Raw genomic sequence first — 18,216 nt, 5'->3', positions numbered from 1 at the left:
TGTGAACTAGAATAGGGCATGGGCAAGTATGGGGTTAGTCTTGCTAACAGGCCAGCCAGCTTCTATCTGGGCAATTCCGTCATTCAGGGTTTTGCTGAGGTGGCCCCGGGAGCCCAGTTTAGGAGTTCACCTATCTCCCCAGGCATGAAGAAGGGGTGGTGTTTCTGAATCAGGATTCTGAGCTGAACTGCAAACCGGACTGTGTTCCAAGTTTCTTGGACCAGCAAGTCCAGCTTCCAGAGTCCTGCCGCCCTGGCCTGAACCCGCCCCTGCACACCCCGGGCTCTCAGCAGCTGGGCTCGCAAGGAGGAGGCACCGATGAGCCTTCTTGCATTTCCCACTTCAGACTTGATGGATGACAGAGGACTCCTGCTCCAGCTGTGGGGAACTCCAGCCCGCACTTTGCATCCAGCTCGATGGTGCAAGATCCAGCTTCTCTTCATCCTGGCATCAAACGTCTGTTTGATCAGCTTTTCATCCATTTTCTGAAAATGTGGTGATTGAGAGATGTTCTGAATCTTGCAGAATTCTGTGTCACACCCTGACCACACATCAATGCAGCCCTGAACCTGACCCTGGGTGGACGCCCTGCTCTCTGCCAGCCCCTTTCTCACCCCTGGGTCCCCAGGGCCCCTGGCTCTCTCCCCTCTGCTAGAATCTCGCGGAGGGATTGGGGAGGGGGGTGTCACACACTGGGTGGAGATCTGGTGCCCCCTGGAGGCCGGACAGGAAGGGCTACGGTGGATGAGGTCTTTGAGAACTCGGTGGCATCCCGTTCCTGATGGCCTGTGTCCCACCGCCCCTCCCCCAGCCTTCCTGACAGCAGAGGAGATTGATGGGGCGCTGCTCGAGTGTTCCTCATCTGCGTCTTCAGTAATAAGCTTCCCCATTGGGTAACCAATCCTAGTTTTGCAAAACCGTTTGTCAACCATTTTCTCCCTTGAGCTTCATAAGAACCCCATGGGAGAGAAGAGAGAGGGGGCCCCCAGGGATCTGAAAAGCTGTGCCTCAGCCAAGTTCATGAGTCATTGGGGAGGAGGCCTGCAGGTCAGTGAAGCCTAGGTGGTCAAGAGTGCCCACATGGGGACCTACGGGCCTCAGGGCCACAGGTTGCTGGGTTGGACCCTGCCTCAGAGCTCAGGATGGAAACCCAGAAACCCCACAGGCAAAGAAGGAGGCGGAACAGAACAGGGCAGAACCAAGGACCCAGTGAGGGTGGCTGGCGTCAGAGCAAATATCAGGGTTCATCAGGTGAAATAATCCCCAAATCTATACAGAAAAAGCTAATCATTTCCTCCAATCTCTCCCCCAAAAGTGTCTACTCCTGCAGGCTCACCTGTAACCTTTGTCACTCACTCTTCTGATTCTGCAAACATATAAATCATGGAGTCACAGCCAGGAGAATCTGGACTTGTTTTGCCTGAAATAGGATATCCTAAATCCATGGCTCAGCACTGTGCCATTGTCTTTTTTTTTTTTAGGAGTCTCGCTCTGTCACTCAGGCTGTAGTGCAGTGGCGTGATCTCAGCTCACTGCAAGCTCTGCCTCCCGGGTTCACACCATTCTTCTGCCTCAGCCTCCCGAGTAGCTGGGACTATAGGCGCCTGCCACCACGCCTGGCTAATTTTTTGTATTTTCAGTAGAGATGAGGTTTCACCGTGTTAGCCAGGATGGTCTCGATCTCTTGACCTTGTGATCCACTCGCCTCAGCCTCCCAAAGTGTTGGGATTACAGGCATGAGCCACCGCACCTGGCCCCCCCCCCTTTTTTTTTTTTTTTTTTTTTGAGACTAAGTCTCACTCTGTTGCCCAGGCTGGAGTACAGTGTCATGATCTTGGCTCACTGTAACCTCTGCCTCCTGGGTTCAAGTGATTCTCCTGCCTCAGCCTCCTGAGTAGCTGGGACTACAGGCGCACGCCACTACACCTGGCTGATTTTTGTTATTTTTAGTAGAGATAGTGTTTCACCATGTTGGCCAGGCTGGTCTCGAACTCCTGACCTCAAATGACCCGCCTGCCTTGGCCTCCCAAAGTGCTGGGATTACAGGCATAAGCCACAGCGCCTGGCCTCACTGTGCCCTTTTCACTGGCAGGCATTTTAGTGTCCCTACAGACCCAAGACAGGGGATGGGGGAGACATGCTTTGTGCTCACCTGGCTGGCTCATGGGCAGGTGGCCCGGAGGACCCACGGGCAGCTGTGGGGTAGCTCCACCCTGGGCCGGACAGGTAAGCGGAATCAAGTTCCTGGTCAGGGTCTGCAGAAAAGCAGGGTTCTGCTGGCTGGCCTGCAGTGGAAAGAAGACAGAGGGACAGGGAACTGGGGGTAGGGACAACCTTGCTCTACTAATGACTTTGAGAGGACGGGAGTTGCCACAGGAAAATCAGGAGGCTGTTCCTGGGGCTGGGGTGGGCTGTGGAGAGGACACTGGGCCAGCAGAGCCTGGCAGAACCACCCCAGTCATAAAAGGATATGGTTTTTTTCTTTCGCTTGTTTTTGTTTGTTTGTTTTTGAGACGGAGTCTTGCTCTGTCACCCAGGCTGGAGTGCAGTGGCGTGATCTCGACTCACTGCAAGCTCTGCCTCCCAGGTTCACACCATTCCCCTGCCTCAGCCTCCCGAGTAGCTGGGACTACAGGCGCCCACCACCACGCCCAGCTAATTTTTTGTATTTTTAGTAGAGACGGGGTTTCACGTGTTAGCCAGGATGGTCTCAATCTCCTGACCTCGTGATCCGCCTGCCTCGGCCTCCCAAAGTGCTGGGATTACAGACGTGAGCCACCGCGCCTGGCCAAGGATATGTTTTTGTCGAGACTTTTCTAAACCCATAATCATCTCCCTCCCATGTCTTGGTTCAGCTTCTTTCATCGCAGGCACCACCAGGGACATTGCTGGGAGGAAGAGGAGGGGGGAAGCGATGGGCTTTATTAGGAACAGTGAGTTTGTGACTCTGCTGCTAAGTGGCAGCTCCAGCTCACCCCCCCAGCTCCCTCCCACAGGCCACGGCTGGTCATGGAGAACTGGTGACTTCAGAGGCCTGGACAGAGGAGACAGGGGAGAGCGAGGGGCTGCCCTGCCTGAGGTCCGAGGTGACAGCAGAGGACGGCAAAGGAGTGCAGGACCAGGCTGCCTTGCCCTGTCTGAGACAGTCTTACTGAATGTAGGGGTTGAATCGTGCTCCCCAAGAGATATGTTCACATAGTCCCAGCTACTCAGGAGGCTGAGGCGGGAGAATGGCATGAACCCAGGAGGCGGAGCTTGCAGTGAGCCGAGATCACGCCACTGCACTCCAGCCTGGGCAATGGAGCGAGACTCCATCTCAAAAAAAAAAAAAGAGATTCCCTCTGCTGTTATGTTCAGGGTGGGATGAAAATAAATACAATGTTTCATGCAAAGCAAAAAATAGGATATAATAAGGATTTTGGGCTGGGCTGGGTGGCTCACACCTGCAATCTCAGCACTGTGGGAAGCCAAGGTAGGAGGACTGGTTGAGCCTAGGAGTTTGAGACTAGCCTGAGCAACATAGTGAGACCCCATCTCTTAAAAAAAAAAAAAAAAAAAAGGTGGATTTTTTAAAAGTCTTACTTGACCATTACTGTTGATTCCCCATTATTCGAGATTCGATCATCCAGTTTGAGGACCTTTGAAGCCTTTTCTAGGCTATTTTGACTTATCTTTTCATTCTTTCACTAATCTTGGCATTTCCTAATATTCATGAAAATGAAAGGAAATGAGAGTAAAACGAATTTACTTTCCTCGATGAGTTTCTGAGGGAAAAGGAACGGACAGGAGCAGGCTGGGCGACTAGCTGGCATTCGCCCCTTCGTCAGGTGACCTCGACATCCCCGCATTGCAGAAAGGACCGTGAGAGCTGAGCGTGCCTGTGAGCATCTCCCCAGCCAAACCTCTCAGCAAGTCTGACTTACAGACCACTAGAAACCCAATCGGCACCCAGAACCCCCACTCCCACGTATTCACCCAAGAGAAGTGAAAACTTCTATTCACACAAACACCTGTGCATGAATGTTACAGCAGCTTATTCACAATCGCCAAAAACCTGGAAATCGCCCACATCCTTTACCTGGCGAATAGATAAATAGACCACAGCCCATCCAGACAGTGGAACACTACTCAGCAATGAAAAGGAACTGTACGACAATGTGGGTGAACCTCACATCACGATGCTCAGCGAAAGAACCTGGACTCGCAGGATTCCACTTCCAGGACTCGCTGGAAAAGCAACGGGAGAACAGAGCAGTGGTTGCCGGGGCAGCACGGGGCGTTCTGGGAGTGATGGGATGTTCCCTATCTTGACTGTGGTCATGGTGATAGGACTCTATGCATTTGAACTATATACCAAAAAAAAAAAAAAGTGAATTTTACTGTGTGTACATTTGAAAGTATTTTTTAACCATTAAAAAAGAAAAATTGAGGCCAGGTGCGGTGGCTTATGCCTGTAATACCAGCACTTTGGGAGGCTGAGGCGGGCAGATCACCTGAGGTCAGGAGTTCGAGACCAGCCTGGCCAAGATGGTGAAACCCCATCTCTACTAAAAATACAAAAGGTAGCTGGGTGTGGCAGCTGGCACCTGTAATCCCAGCTACTCAGGAAACTGAGGCAGGAGAATGAACCTGGGAGGTGGAGGTTGCAGTGAGCCGAGATTGCGCCACTGCACTCCAGCCTGTGTGACGAGAGTGAGACTCTGTCTCAAAAAAAAGTTACTTCAATTTTTCCTCCTCCTCCTCTTGGCTTGTAAAATGGTTGCCCCTGTGTGGCTTCAGAGTGTTTAAAATTGCTTACCTCCTCTTGAGGAGGTTCAACATTCTTTCTTTCTTTTTTTTTTTTTTTTTTTTTAGACAGTCTTGCTCTGCCACCCAGGCTGGAGTGCAATGGCACGATCTAGGCTCACTCCCACCTTCACCTCCCAGGTTCAAGGGATTCTCTTGCCTCAGTCTCCCGAGTAGCTGGCATTACAGGTGTGCGTCACCACACCCAGCCAATTTTTGTATTTTTGCTGCCCAGGCTGGTCTTAAACTCCTGGACTCAAACAATCCACCCACTTCCGCCTCCCAAAGTGCTGAGATTACAAGTGTGAGCCACTGTGCCAGGCCTCAATATTCTTTCTAATAAGCTCACTTGGGTTTTATTCAGTGTATTCGTTTTCCCAGGCTGCTGTAACAAAATAACATAAACTGAGTGACTTAAGACAACAGAAATTGACTTCCTCCCAGTTCTGAAGGTGAGAAGTCCAACACCAGGGTGTCGGCAGGGCTGTGCTCCCTCTGCAGGTTCCAGGGAAGAGTTCTCCCTCACTTCTTCTGGCGTCCAGTGGCCACAGGCATCCTTTCCTTGGCTTGTAGCCTCACCACTGCCATCTCTGCCCCCATCTTCCTCTTTCCTCTGTGTCTCCTCTGCTGCTGCTGTTTTTTTTTTTGTTTTTTGTTTTTTGTTTTTTTTTTTTGAGACAGAGTCTCTCTCTGTCTCCCAGGCTGGAGTGCAGTGGCGTGATCTCTGCTCACTGCAAGCTCCGCCTCCTGGGTTCACACCATTCTCCCGCCTCAGCCTCCTGAGTAGCTGGGACTACAGGCTCACGCCACCACACCTGGCTAATTTTTGTGTATTTTTAGTAGAGATCGGGTTTCACCGTGTTAGCCAGGATAGTCTTGATCTCGTGACCTCGTGATCCGCCCACCTCGGCCTCCCAAAGTGCTGGGATTACAGATGTGAACCACTGTGCCCGGCAGCAGAGGGAATTTCTAAAGGCAAAGACTGTTCCTGAATTAGGTGAAGGCGTGGCAGCTTCACCTCTTACTGCCTGGGGTTGGGTAGTTCTCTGCAGAGCAATTATCAAGGAGATGTCTTAGCTTGACTTGCCCCAAAATAGATGGGGAGCGAGCCCCATCTGCCCCATCTAATTACCCTGAGCCCTGCTTCTACCTAAATGCAGCCCTGGCTCAGCTCAGGCTGAGAAATCCCAGGATCTGCAGTCAGCAAGCAAAAGAAAACCAGGAGAGCCAACAGTGTCATTGCAGTCCAACTCCAAGTTCAAAAGGAGGAGAACACCAGTGTCCCAGCTCAGCTCATAGTCAGGCAGACAGAGCGAATTCTATCTTACTTTTTCTTTTTCTTTTTTTTAAGATGGAGTCTCACTGTGTCACCCAGGCTGGAGTGCAGTGGTGCAATCTCAACTCACTCCAACCTCCACCTCCCGGGTTCAAGCAATTCTCCTGCCTCAGCCTCCTGAGTAGCTGGAATTACAGGCACGCGCCACCATGCCCAGCTAATTTTTGTATTTTTAATAGAGACAGAGTTTCACCGTGTTGGCCAGGCTGGTCTCGAACACCTGATCTCAGGTGATCCACCAGTCTTGGCCTCCCAAAGTGTTGGGATTACAGGAGTGAGCCACTGCGCCCGGACTTTTTTTTTTTTTTTTTCTAGAGACAGGTTCTTGCCCTGTTGTCCAGGCTAGGGTGCAGTGGTGTGAATGTGACTCACTGTAGCCTTGATTTCCTGGGCTCAAATGATCCTCTTGCCTCAGCCTCCTGGGTAGCTGGGGCTACAAGTGTGCCATGCCTGGCTAATTTTTTTTTTTTTTAATTTTTTTGTAGAGATGAAGTCCCGCCGTGTTGCCCAGGCTGGTCTCGAACTCCTGGGTTCAAGCAATCCTCCTGCCTCAGCCTGCTGTGTAGTCGGGACTACGAGCATGCATCACCATACTCAGCTTACTCTGTCTTTTGTTCTCTTCAGGCTTTTGATGGATTGGACTAGGCGCATCCACACTGGAGAGGGCCATCTGTTCTACTCAGTCAATTGATGCAAATGCTTATCTCTTCTGGAAACACCTTCACGAAGAGACAGACCCAGAATAATGTTGAACCAAATACTGGGCACCTCATGGCTCCAACAAGTTGATGCAGACAATGAACCATTGCGGAAAACAAAGAACAGTCACCAACTCCCACCCATGCGGCTGGCTCATTTGCTGGGCTGCCCTCCTCAGAAGGTGGCATGGGAATCCCTGCCTTGGCAGAGAGGAGGCCTGGGGTGTGTGCAGGTGCCCCTGGGAAGTTTCTTTGCCATGGGGAAAGCCAGAGTGACCCCTTGCTTGAACACGAGAGGCGGAGGTTGCAGTGAACTGAGATTGCACCATTGCACTCCAGTCTGGGCAACAGAGTGAGACTCTGTCTCTAAATAAATAAATAAATAAATAAATAAATAAAATAGAATTTAATGTAAATAACTAGAAATTTTTCAATACCTTGCATCTCTGCAGGTTACCTCTAGAAGCGCGGGGCTTTATTTTTTTGGGTTAACTCAGAAATTAGACCTTCAGAAACACCATCAGCTCTGATTCTCTGCACCCTTGATGCTGCCGGTGGGGACTGATGCTTCCTGATGGAAATCTAGACCTGAACATAAGTCACAGAAAAATGCAGACTTGAGTTAGAGCTAAGCTGAGTCAGGTATTTTGAGATCTATAATCTGAGTGGGGAGCAGAGGGATTCCAAGATATTTGCGTTCAGTGGCTTTTGCACACAGCAGAGCCTGTGCTGAGGGCATTTCTAGGGTCATTACTCATAATCTGCAGTGTTTCCTTCCAGGGTTCCAGGCATCTTACCCCAGAGCTGATTTCCAGATTTCGAGAAAAACCCAGGATTTAGGGCTGGCACGGTGGCTCACGCCTGTGTTCCCAGCATTTTGGGAGGTCAAGGCGGGTGGATCACTTGAGGTCAGGAGTCTGAAACCAGCCTGGCCAACATGGTGAAAACCTGTCTCTACTAAAAATACAAAAAAAATTTAGCCGGGTGTGGTGGTACATGCCTGTAATTCCAGCTCCTCAGGAGACTGAGGCAGAAGAATCACTTGAACCTGGGAGGAAGAGGTTGCAGTGAGCTGAGATCATGCCATTACACTCCAGCCTGGGTGACAAGAGCAAAACTCCATCTCAAAAAAAAAAAAAAATCCAAGATTTAGATCCCCTCACTGCAGCCCCCTCATGGCCTGGTAGCCTTAGCAAGGCCTCCTCCTCCTCTGCTTCCTCCTCCTCCTCCCTCCTCCCTCCTCCTCATCCACCCCTTCCTCTTCTATGTACAGAGGATGAGCAGTGGCTTCCCCACACCATCCCCTGCAGCAGAGGCCCCTCTTCCCTTTATTCCCCACTCTGCATGGATGCTATGGGAGCTTCAGGTTCCACACTCAGGACCCCAGTCCCCGAAACATAAAGCTGAGTAAGACAGAGTCACTAGGCTGAAGGGGCCACTGTTGGCCATGGCGGCAGAGTAAACAGAGTGGCGCTGATGTAAAGGTGAGCTGGGGTGCAGTGGAGGCACAAAACAGGCAAGGATGGGGCCCTGGGTGACAAGGTGGGGCAGACAGGCAGAGCTCAGACTGGGTCCTAGGCAGGGGGGAGTCACCATTGCAGAGCAAGGATGGATGTGGTCAGATCTGGGCTTTAGAAATCCAGCTGTCTAGCCTAGGCAATATAGTGAGACCTCATTTCTGCAAAAAACTTAAAAAAATTAACCGAGTGTGATGCCACATGCTGGTAGTCCCAGCTACTCAGGAAGCTGAGGATCCCAAGTGGAGGGATCACTCTAGCTCCGGAGGTCGAGGCTGCAGTGAGCCATGATCGTGCCGATGAACTCCAGCCTGAACAACAAAGCAAGACCCTGTCTCAAAAAAAAAGAAAGAAAGAGAGAAAGAGAGAAAGAGAGAGAGAGAGAAAGAAAAAGAAAGGAAGGAAGGAAGGAAGGAAGGAAGGAAGGAAGGAAGGAAGGAAGGAAGGAAGGAAGGAAGAAATGGGGAGAGAGAGAGAGAAGGAGAGAGAGAAAGAAGAAATCCAGCTCTGGGGCTGCCTAGGACAGGGCTGGGGGCTCTCCTGACTAGCTGCCAGTGAATGTTTACCTTCTGTGGCCAGGCCTTGCCTGGGTGGGGTGGACAGGGCTGAGCAAGGCAGATGGGGCCCCTGCTCTCAGACTGCTTTTTCAAATGTCATCTTGACGCTGCTTAGGTTTGGATTTTGGTTTTCATGGAAGTCAAGTATGGTCCTGACATGGCCACCTCTGCCTGAACTGATGCACGGCCTAGGGAATCCTATGGTGCTTCACCAGGTGGCAGGGCTCAGCTGCACCTGCCCAGGCCCCAGTGCCGCTTGCCACTCCTCCTCCTCCTCCCAGGCTGGGGTTGAGAGTGGGGCCTGGAGCCAGGCTGCTGGGTGGACTCCCAGCTCTACAGTTGGCCAGCTCTGGGGCCCTGGGGAGATGCCCACCCTCTCTGTGCTTTAATTTCTTCACCTGTGAAGGGGCGGATGGTAATACTTCCCTCACGGGGTGGCTAGGTCTGTGAAATGAGGTAACGTCTCAGTGTTAGGCAGCTTCCAAAATGGCTCTCCAAGATCGCGTGCCTCCTGGCCTTCATAGCCTTGTGGAACCCCCGCCCTGTGTGTGGGCTGGACTCACTAGCTGCTTCCACCCGAGAACAGGGCACAGTTGATGGGGGTTGCTTCTGAGACTAAGTGATCAAGACTGGGGCTTGCTGGGTCTCTCTGTCTCTGACTCTTTCCTCCTCTCTCTCCTGCTCACTTGCTCACCCTAATACTATATCAAGAGCTGCCCTAGAGAGAGGCCCCGTGGCAAAGAACCAAGGGCACCCAGCAACACGAGTGAGGGTGGAAGTGGCTCTTTCCCCAGTCCAGCCTTGCGGTGACCACAGCCCTGGCTGACACCTCGATTGCAGCCTGGTGAGAGACTGCAGCCAGAGGACCCTGCTAAGCTGCATCCAGGCTCCTGACCCACAGAAACTGTGAGATGATAAACATGTATTGCGTAAGCTGAGATTCAGGCTAATTTATTACACAGTCATATACATCATTTTTTGTTGTTGTTTTCTGAGACGGAGTCTCACTCTGTCGCCCAGGCTGGAGTGCAGTGGCACGATCTCGGCTCACTGCAAGCTCCACCTCCCAGGTTCAAGCAATTCTCGTGTCTCAGCCTCCTGAGTAGCTGGGATTACAGGCATCTGCCACCATGCCCGGCTAATTTTTTTGTATTTTTAGGAAAGCCAGGGTTTCACCATGTTGGCCAGCTGGTCTCAAACTCCTGACCTCAAGAGATCTGCCCACCTTGGCCTCCCAAAGTGCTGAGATTACAGGCATGAGCCACCGTGCCCGGCCTGTTATGCAGTCATAGACATCTATAAAACACTCAGCACGGTGCTGGTGCATGGCAAGCACTCAGTTACTGACCATGGTGACCCTTCTGTATACACCAGGGGGACTCAAAATACTCAGGAAATCTAAGCATATAAACCTAGTCACCAGGCTGTCAACATGACCCTTCACAATGAACCTGTGTCTTTTGCCACCTCATGACATCATAGAGGAAGAGCAGCATCAATGTTAAGAGTCTAGAGGAGGGACCGGGTGCTGTGGCTCACACCTGTAATCCCAGCACTTTGGGAGGCCGAGGTGGGTGGCTCCCTGAGGTCAAGAGTTCGAGACCAGCCTGACCAACATGGTGAAACTTTGTATCTACTAAAAAATACAAAAAATTAGCCAGGCATGGTGGCATGTGCCTGTAATCCCAGCTACTCAGGAGGCTGAGGCAGGAGAATCTCTTGAACCTAAAATCTAAAAAATAAGACCACACCAAGGGAAAAAAATCAGTAACAGTGTAGAGGGGATGGAAGCAGACCTCTTTAATACACCTCGTTCTTCAGTTTTGACTTTGCCATCATGTAAACGCTTTATTTAGTTCTAAGTCAAATTTAAATTGAAAAAAAAAAAAAAAAATTCCCAGGCCAAGGCAGTGGCTCACGCCTGCGATCCCAGCACTTTGGGAGGCTGAGGTGGGCAGGTCAACTAAGCCCAAGAATTTGAGACCAGCCTGGGCAACATGAAAAACCCCATCTCTACAAAAAATACAAAATTAGCCAGATGTGGTGGTGTGCACCTGTGGTGTACAGGTGCTTGGACGCTACTTGGGAGGCTGAGGTGGGAGGATTACCTGGGCCTGAGAGGCGGAGTTTGCAGTGAATCGATACTGTACCACTGCACTTCAGCCTGGGTGACAGAGTGAAGCCCTGTCTCAAAAAAAAAAAAAAGTATTTCCCAGTTGATTTTTGTTCAACTTCAATTAATCATAATCTACCTTCTTTTTTCTTTCTTTCCGTGTTTTTTTTTTTTTTTTTTTTTTTTTTTTTTTTTTTGAGACAGTCTCCCTCTGTTGCCCAGGATGGAGTACAACGGTGCAAACTACAACCTCTGTCTCCTGGATTCAAGCGATTCTCCTGCCTCAGCCTCCTGAGTAGTTGGGATTACAGGTATGCGCCACTACACCTGGCTAAATTTTGTCCTTTTAGTACAGACGGGGTTTCACCATGTTGGTCAGTCTGGTCTCGAACTCCTGACCTTGTGATCCACCCACCTCGGGCTCCCAAAATGCTGGGATTACAGGCGTGAGCCACCGTGCCCCGCCAATCACAATCTACCTTTAAGTGATAATATAGTCCTTTTTTTTTTTTTAGACAGAGTCTCACTCTGTCCCCCAGGCTGGAGTGCAGTGGCGCAATCTCAGCTCACTGCAACCTCCGCCTCCCACGTTCACGCCATTCTCCTGTCTCAGCCTCTCAAGTAGCTGAGGGGTGCCCACCACCACACCCGGCTAATGTTTTGTATTTTTAGTAGAGATGGGGTTTCACTGTGTTAGCCAGGATGGTCTCGATCTCCTGACCTTGTGATCTGCCCGCCTCAGCCTCCCAAAGTGCTGGGATTACAGGGTGAGCCACCGTGCCCGGCCCAAAATACTACTTAATATAAAGCATAAGAACCTTGGCCAGATGCGGTAGCTTATCCCTGTAATCCCAGCACTTTGGGAGGCTGAGGAGGGTAGATTGCTTGAGCCCACAATTTTGAGACCAGTGACACCCCATCTCTACAAAAAATGTAAAAAATTAGCTGGGTATGGTGGTACATGCCTGTAGTCCCAGCTACTTGGGATCGCTTGAGCCCAGGAAGTCAAGGCTGCAGTGAGCCATGATTGTGCCACTGCACTCCAGCCTGGGCAATAGAGCAAGACCCTATCCCCACTCCTCCCCACAAAAAAGAGCCTAAAAGTAGTGTATTTCTGATTCTCCACACACACACTCCACCATCTATTAAAAAAAACTACAATAAATACAATGAGTTCAGGCTGGATACGGTGGCTCATGACTTTGTAATCCCAGCACTTTGGGAGGTGGAGGCTGGTGGATGGTGCCACTGCACTCCAGCCTGGGTGACAGAGCGAGACTCTGTCTCGAAAAAATAAATAAATAAATAAATAAATAAATAGTAAATGGTCTAGGCCTGACCAACATAGTGAAACCCTATCTGTACAAAAAATATAATATTTAGCCAGGCGCGGTGGCTCACACCTATAATCCCAGCACTTTGGGAGGCCAAGGCGGGTGGATCACCAGGTCAGGAGATCGAGACCATCCTGGCTAATGCGGCGGAACCCCATCTCTACTAAAAATACCAAAAATTAGCTAGGCATGGTGGCAGGCGCCTGTAGTCCCAGCTACTTGGGAGGCTGAGGCAGGAGAATCACTTGAACCCGGGAGGCAGTGATTGCAGTGAGCCGAGATCGCACCATTGCACTCCAGCCTGGGCTATACAGTGAGACTCTATTTCCAAAAAAAAAGCAATATTTAGCCAAGTGTGATGGTGTGCACCTGTAGTACCAGCTACTGGGGAGGCTGAGGCAGGAGGATCACTTGAGCCCAGGAAGTGGAGGCTGCAGTGAGTCACAATTCCGCACTACTACACTCTAGCCTGGGTGACAGAGTGAGACCCTTTCTTAAAAAAAAAGCAAAGAAAAGGTCTAAATTTAACGGCAGAGATTTTTTGTATTTTTAGTAGAGACAGGGTTTTGCCATGCTGGCCAGGCTGGTCTCAAACTCTTGATCTCAGGTGATCCACCCGCCTCAGCCTCCCAACGTGCTGAGATGACAGGCTAGAGCCACCGTGCCCAGCCCAATTCTTGAGTATTAAATGCTTAACTGCCTTGTTATCCCTCTTGTACTAAGAACACTAAAAAGGTAGAACATTTAAGATAAGAAACCTAATTTAAAAAAAAAAAAAAAGTTCCAAAGCATTTGGGGGTGATTCAGAAAACCACAGCTCCAGAGCTATCCTCTCTGAAGATGCAGGGCCTGGACCTCTCTGCATTTCCCCATCAGTGTCTGCTGAAGACAAGCATCTGGAAAAATCCCAATCTATACACGGGCGGGGCTCACTGAGACTGTTCCTTTTCCCTACATCCTGGTGATGGGCACGCAGATGCCTGAGGCGTCCACGCTCTCAGGCACTGAACTTGCTCCCGTGTCTTTATGTTTCACAATCGTATATGAGAGAGGGCGCATGGCCTAGAACTGTACACGAAACGTGACTGTACACTGCCTCTCGCTGTTTCCAATTAAACAACCTGCTCGAGCCTTCGGTCTCTCTCCACCACTTCCTGTCTCAATCTCACTGACATCCTCTTTTTTAGCAAAATGCACTTATATTTCAAGCAGAAGATCAATGGTTACATTTTAAAACGCTAAATATCTTCTCTGCACGGCCGAATGGGGGGTGTTTCTCCCATCCTTCCTCTCTGCACGTCTTCTCATCTTAAAGCGATGGAATTGAGCTCTGTGAAATCCGATCTGGTTTTTAAGCTCTGATTTGTAACAAATTACCTATGTGGCACTCAAGAAGGAGCTTGTATGTCAGATAACACTGGAGTTTGATTTCACCACCCTGCCCCCAAACCCGTTTATTCATTCATGGCGGGGAGAGATCCAGACGGCCGGAGCAATTTCATCAGCCCTGGAATTCGCGCCCGGAGCCTCCTCTCCCCCAGACCATCCTGCTACCATAAATAGACGTCACGTGGCCTCCTTTTATGATAAGGTCAGAGGAAACCAGTGCATAGGGAGAGGCCGTTAGGAGAGTTGGAGCTCTAAGTTTCAGGTATAAAACCTGAATAGTACCAGTCCTCTTGCCTGGGGCTGGATCAGACAGGAGGGACAAGGTGGAAGGCAACGGTTCCACCTGCCGAGGTGATTCCTTTGGACGCCTGAGCGATTCCCTGGCTCCCAGCAGCGGACTGTGCCCTCAGCCATCTTTATCACTCCTGATTAGGGCTGCAGACGCCTTCCCTCCCTACCCTGCCTTGCCAGGCTTTGTGGCTCCCCCAGCTCATTTTCTGATAGAGCTGTCAGTTTTTACTGCTGATAGGAGAAATCATTTTCTTTCTTAGCTGAATGTTAATTGGCTCCCCTCCCCCATTCACTTAGTACATACAGTCCGCTAGTTTTTTACCCCAAGGGAAAGGTACCTTAGCAGAGACGCATTTCCAGAAAGACAAGGAAGGTGGTTCTTGATAAATTGCTAATTGGTAACTGCGAAATCAGAGGTTAAGAAAAAGCTAAAGAGGAGGGCGAGGAAAGAATTAGGACCACATGTTTCTGTAGCTCCAGGTGAGCTGGCGCTGCCTAAACGCTCCTCGGACGCAGCACCTGCTTTCTGTAGCAGGCTCAATATTCAATAGAGAGACCCACGAGATCAGCTGGGGCCAGTTGAGCAAACATGGACATCTTGGAGGTACCAGGCACCAAGACAGGTCCTAGAGATGCAGAGGTGACTAAGACCCTTTGACAGTCCTAGGGGACAAACTGTATATTTGATGTGATGAGAGCAGTGGCAGAGGTAAGCCAGGATACTGTGGAACTCACCGAGTGTCACAGAAACTTCCTGGAGAAAGCGAAGTTAGAGCTAGGCTTTGCACGATAGCTAGGAGTTGGCTGGGAGACGGTGGCGGCAGTAACATCCCAGGTAGAAGAGACAGCTTGTGGAAGGTCATGGGCGCCGTGGAGCATGGTGGTGCCTGAGAGGAGCAGAAAGAAGTTTACTATGGCTAACGATTAAGGTCACATGGAGGACTAGCTCCAGCAGGGCTTGGGTGCCCTGCAGGTTTTCTCCCTATAATTCTCATGCACTTAAAAAGCAAACAAACAGACCGAGCATGGTGGCTCACACCTGTAATCCCAGCACTTTGGGAGGCCGAGGTGGGAAGATCACCTGAGATGAGGAGTTCGAGACCAGACTGGCCATGATGAAATCGTGGCTCTACTAAAAATACAAAAATCAGCTGGGTGTAGTGGCGTGCACCTGTAATCCCAGCTACTTGGGAGGCCAAGGCACGAGAACTGCTTGAACCTGGGAGGCGGAGGTTGCAGTGAGCCGAGATTGTGCCATTGCACTCCAGCCTGGTTGACAGAGTGAGACTCCGTCTCAAAACCAATAAACAGCTTTATTTATATTTAATTTACATACTGTAAAATGCACCTGCTTAAAGTATGCAAGTCAATGGGTTTTAGTATATTGACAGAGTTGTGTCACCATAACTAACTTTAGGACATCCCACAGAAAAGCCCTTCTGAGGAGGGTTTTTGACAGGGTCATGGCCTGCCCAAATTATGTCTCTCACCAGTTTGGCAGCACAGCAGAGACAGGGTTGGAGGGGACAAGTGTGGGCCCTCATCGAGCCAAGAACATGAGCAATTGCACAGCAGTGGTTGTGCACAAGGGCTAAAGATTTATAGCAGTGATGGGGGAAATATACTCCATCTCTTTGATTCTTCTTTGCCAGGAAAAGAACTAGGTTATGAAGACGCAGGTCATTTTTTGCTGGCTGGCTATTTAGTGGCAGTTCTACAAATCAGTATTATGGATGATATTGCTTATTTACAAATAAAAGAATGACAGAGCGGCCATATCACAGCGAAATCCAGAATGCTGAAGTTTCTGCAAAATGGGAGCAAGACAGAGCACTGTCCAGCAAGTTTCCTGCAGCCAAAACCGCAGCTGGTCTGGACCAAATAAAGGGCACAGGCTCCATCCTCAAAGGCTGCATTCAGACTGAAGTGCTGAGTCACCTGTGAATCCTGGGTTGTGAGCAGGCCTGCCTCTGTCCAGTGCAAGTGCAGGCTCCTTAGCGAGGAAAGGCTCAGAGAGAGACAGGTGCACCTCTGCAGCAGTTTTGCTGTCTGGTGGGTCTGATCTGAGCCTGTTGCTGCGATCACTGATCAGTTAGGTTTTTTAAATTGCAAGGAAGAAATAAAACCAAATTAAACTGGCTTTACCAATGAAAGGAACTCCAGTCTGACATCGTATTTGACTAGGGTCATGGGAGAAACCTCTCCCTACAAAAACATAGAAATTCATGATAAAATCTCAGTAAATAAATAAAGTGCCAGTCCGTGGATGAGTTAGCAAGAAAGAAAGGAATATCCCTAGGGGCCCGAAACAAACAGAGAAAAGCCAGAATGGTAAGCACAGGGTTCTGTCCCACAGTTGCCTCCAGGAGGCACGTAAGAGAAGGCAAGGGTTATCAGAGCCAGCAACCAGGGACCTTGGTTCTGGTGGCTGTGTTGAGGCTGGAGATAAGATCTTCAGCTGACAGGAGTAGAGAGTTGAAACTATGCCTCCTTGCAAAAGCCAGACTCCTCTGAGGGCAGATCTCTCAGTGAAAGATGGGCTAGAAAAAAACCTACCCTCTGGCACAGGGAGATAACAAGAAAGCTTGTTTATCATAGCAGGGGCATAGAGCAGTGGAAGCCTGGGGGACATGCTACAAAAGGATCCCTTGAAAAATCCAAGCCTCATATCTGTGCTTTGAGAGGGTTCGAGGTCCAAATTTGTACTTCATGCATGGTCTGGGATTCCTATCCCAGAAGAAAATTGGTACCAGGCTGGTGATAACCCTGGGCCACCTGATGAAGCAGCTGCAAAATGGCTCTGGAGGGGCATTTTTACAACTCCAGCAGCAGGAAATTCCCACGCAAAAAACATGCTCCACTGAAGATGAGCTCACAATCAAATCTCAGTACACACAAGGAAAGGGGTCACCTGGAGCACATGGACAGACGGTACACACAGAAGGAATAGAGGCCAAGACTCTGAGATAACAGAATAGCAGGCCAAAAGAGAATATCGAATAAGAATGTTTGTGATGATTAAAGGCCAAAATAAAAGACTCAAACTCTCAAGATAGACATCATGACACCAAGAATAGACCTTTTTTTTTTCTTTTTTTGAGGTGGGGACTTGCTCTGTCACCCAGGCTGGAGTGTAGTGGTGCAATCTCGACTCACTGTAACCTCTGCCTCCTGGGCTCAAGCGATCCTCCTACCTCAGCTTCCCTAGCAGTTGGGACTACAGGCGCATGCCACCATGGCCAGCTAATTTTTTTTTTTTTTTTTTTTGAGACAGAGTCTCACTCTGTCACCAGAGCTGGAGTGCAGTGGCATGATCTTGGCTCATTGCAACCTCTGCCTCCTGAGTTCAAGTGATTCTCCTGCCTCAGCCTCCCGAGTAGCTGGGATTACAGGCGCCTGCCATTATGCACAGCTAATTTTTTGTATTTTTAGTAGAGACCGGGTTTCACTGTGTTGGCCAGCCTGCTCTTGAACTCCTGACCTCGTGATTCACCCACCTCGGTCTCCCAAAGTGCTGGGAGCATAGGTGTGAGCCACTGCGCCCAGCCGCCCAGCTAATTTTATAGATTTATTTTTGAGATAAAGTCTCAATCCGTCACCCAGGCTGGAGTGCAGTGGTGCGATCTCAACTCACTGTAACCTCTGCCTCCTGGGCTCAAGCGACCCTCCCACCTCAGCCTCCCAAGTAGCTGGGACTGCAGGTGCAAGCTACCAACACCTGGATAATTTTTGTATTTTTTCTAGAGACAGAGTTTCGCCATGTTGCCCAGGGTGGTCTTGAACTCCTGAGCTCAAGCAGTCCACCCACCTCAGCCTCCCAAAATGCTGGAATTACAGGCGTGAGCCACTGCACTTGGCTAGAATAGACGGATTTGAAAAATATTTATGGATGAAATGATGTGGTGTCTGAGATTTGCCTCAAAACAGTCTCAGAGTGGGGAGCTGTAGGAAGGATCATGGATGAAACAAGATGAGATATGGGTCGATACTTGTTGAAGGTGAATAATAACTACACAGGGCCAGGCACCATGGCTCACACCTATAATCCCAGTGCTTTGGAAGGTCAAGGTGGGAATATTGTTTGAGGCCAGCAGTTCGAGACTGCCAAACTCTTTTTTATAGAGATGTCATCTCTATAAAAAATAAATGAATAAATAAGAAAAAAAGTTAATAAATACAGAAGTTTATTCCATTGT

This window comes from Chlorocebus sabaeus, chromosome 19 (genome assembly GCF_047675955.1).
Source record: "Chlorocebus sabaeus isolate Y175 chromosome 19, mChlSab1.0.hap1, whole genome shotgun sequence".
Lineage (NCBI taxonomy): Eukaryota > Metazoa > Chordata > Mammalia > Primates > Cercopithecidae > Chlorocebus > Chlorocebus sabaeus.
The sequence above is the reverse complement of the archived record's forward strand: the minus strand, read 5'-3'. Positions refer to the sequence as shown.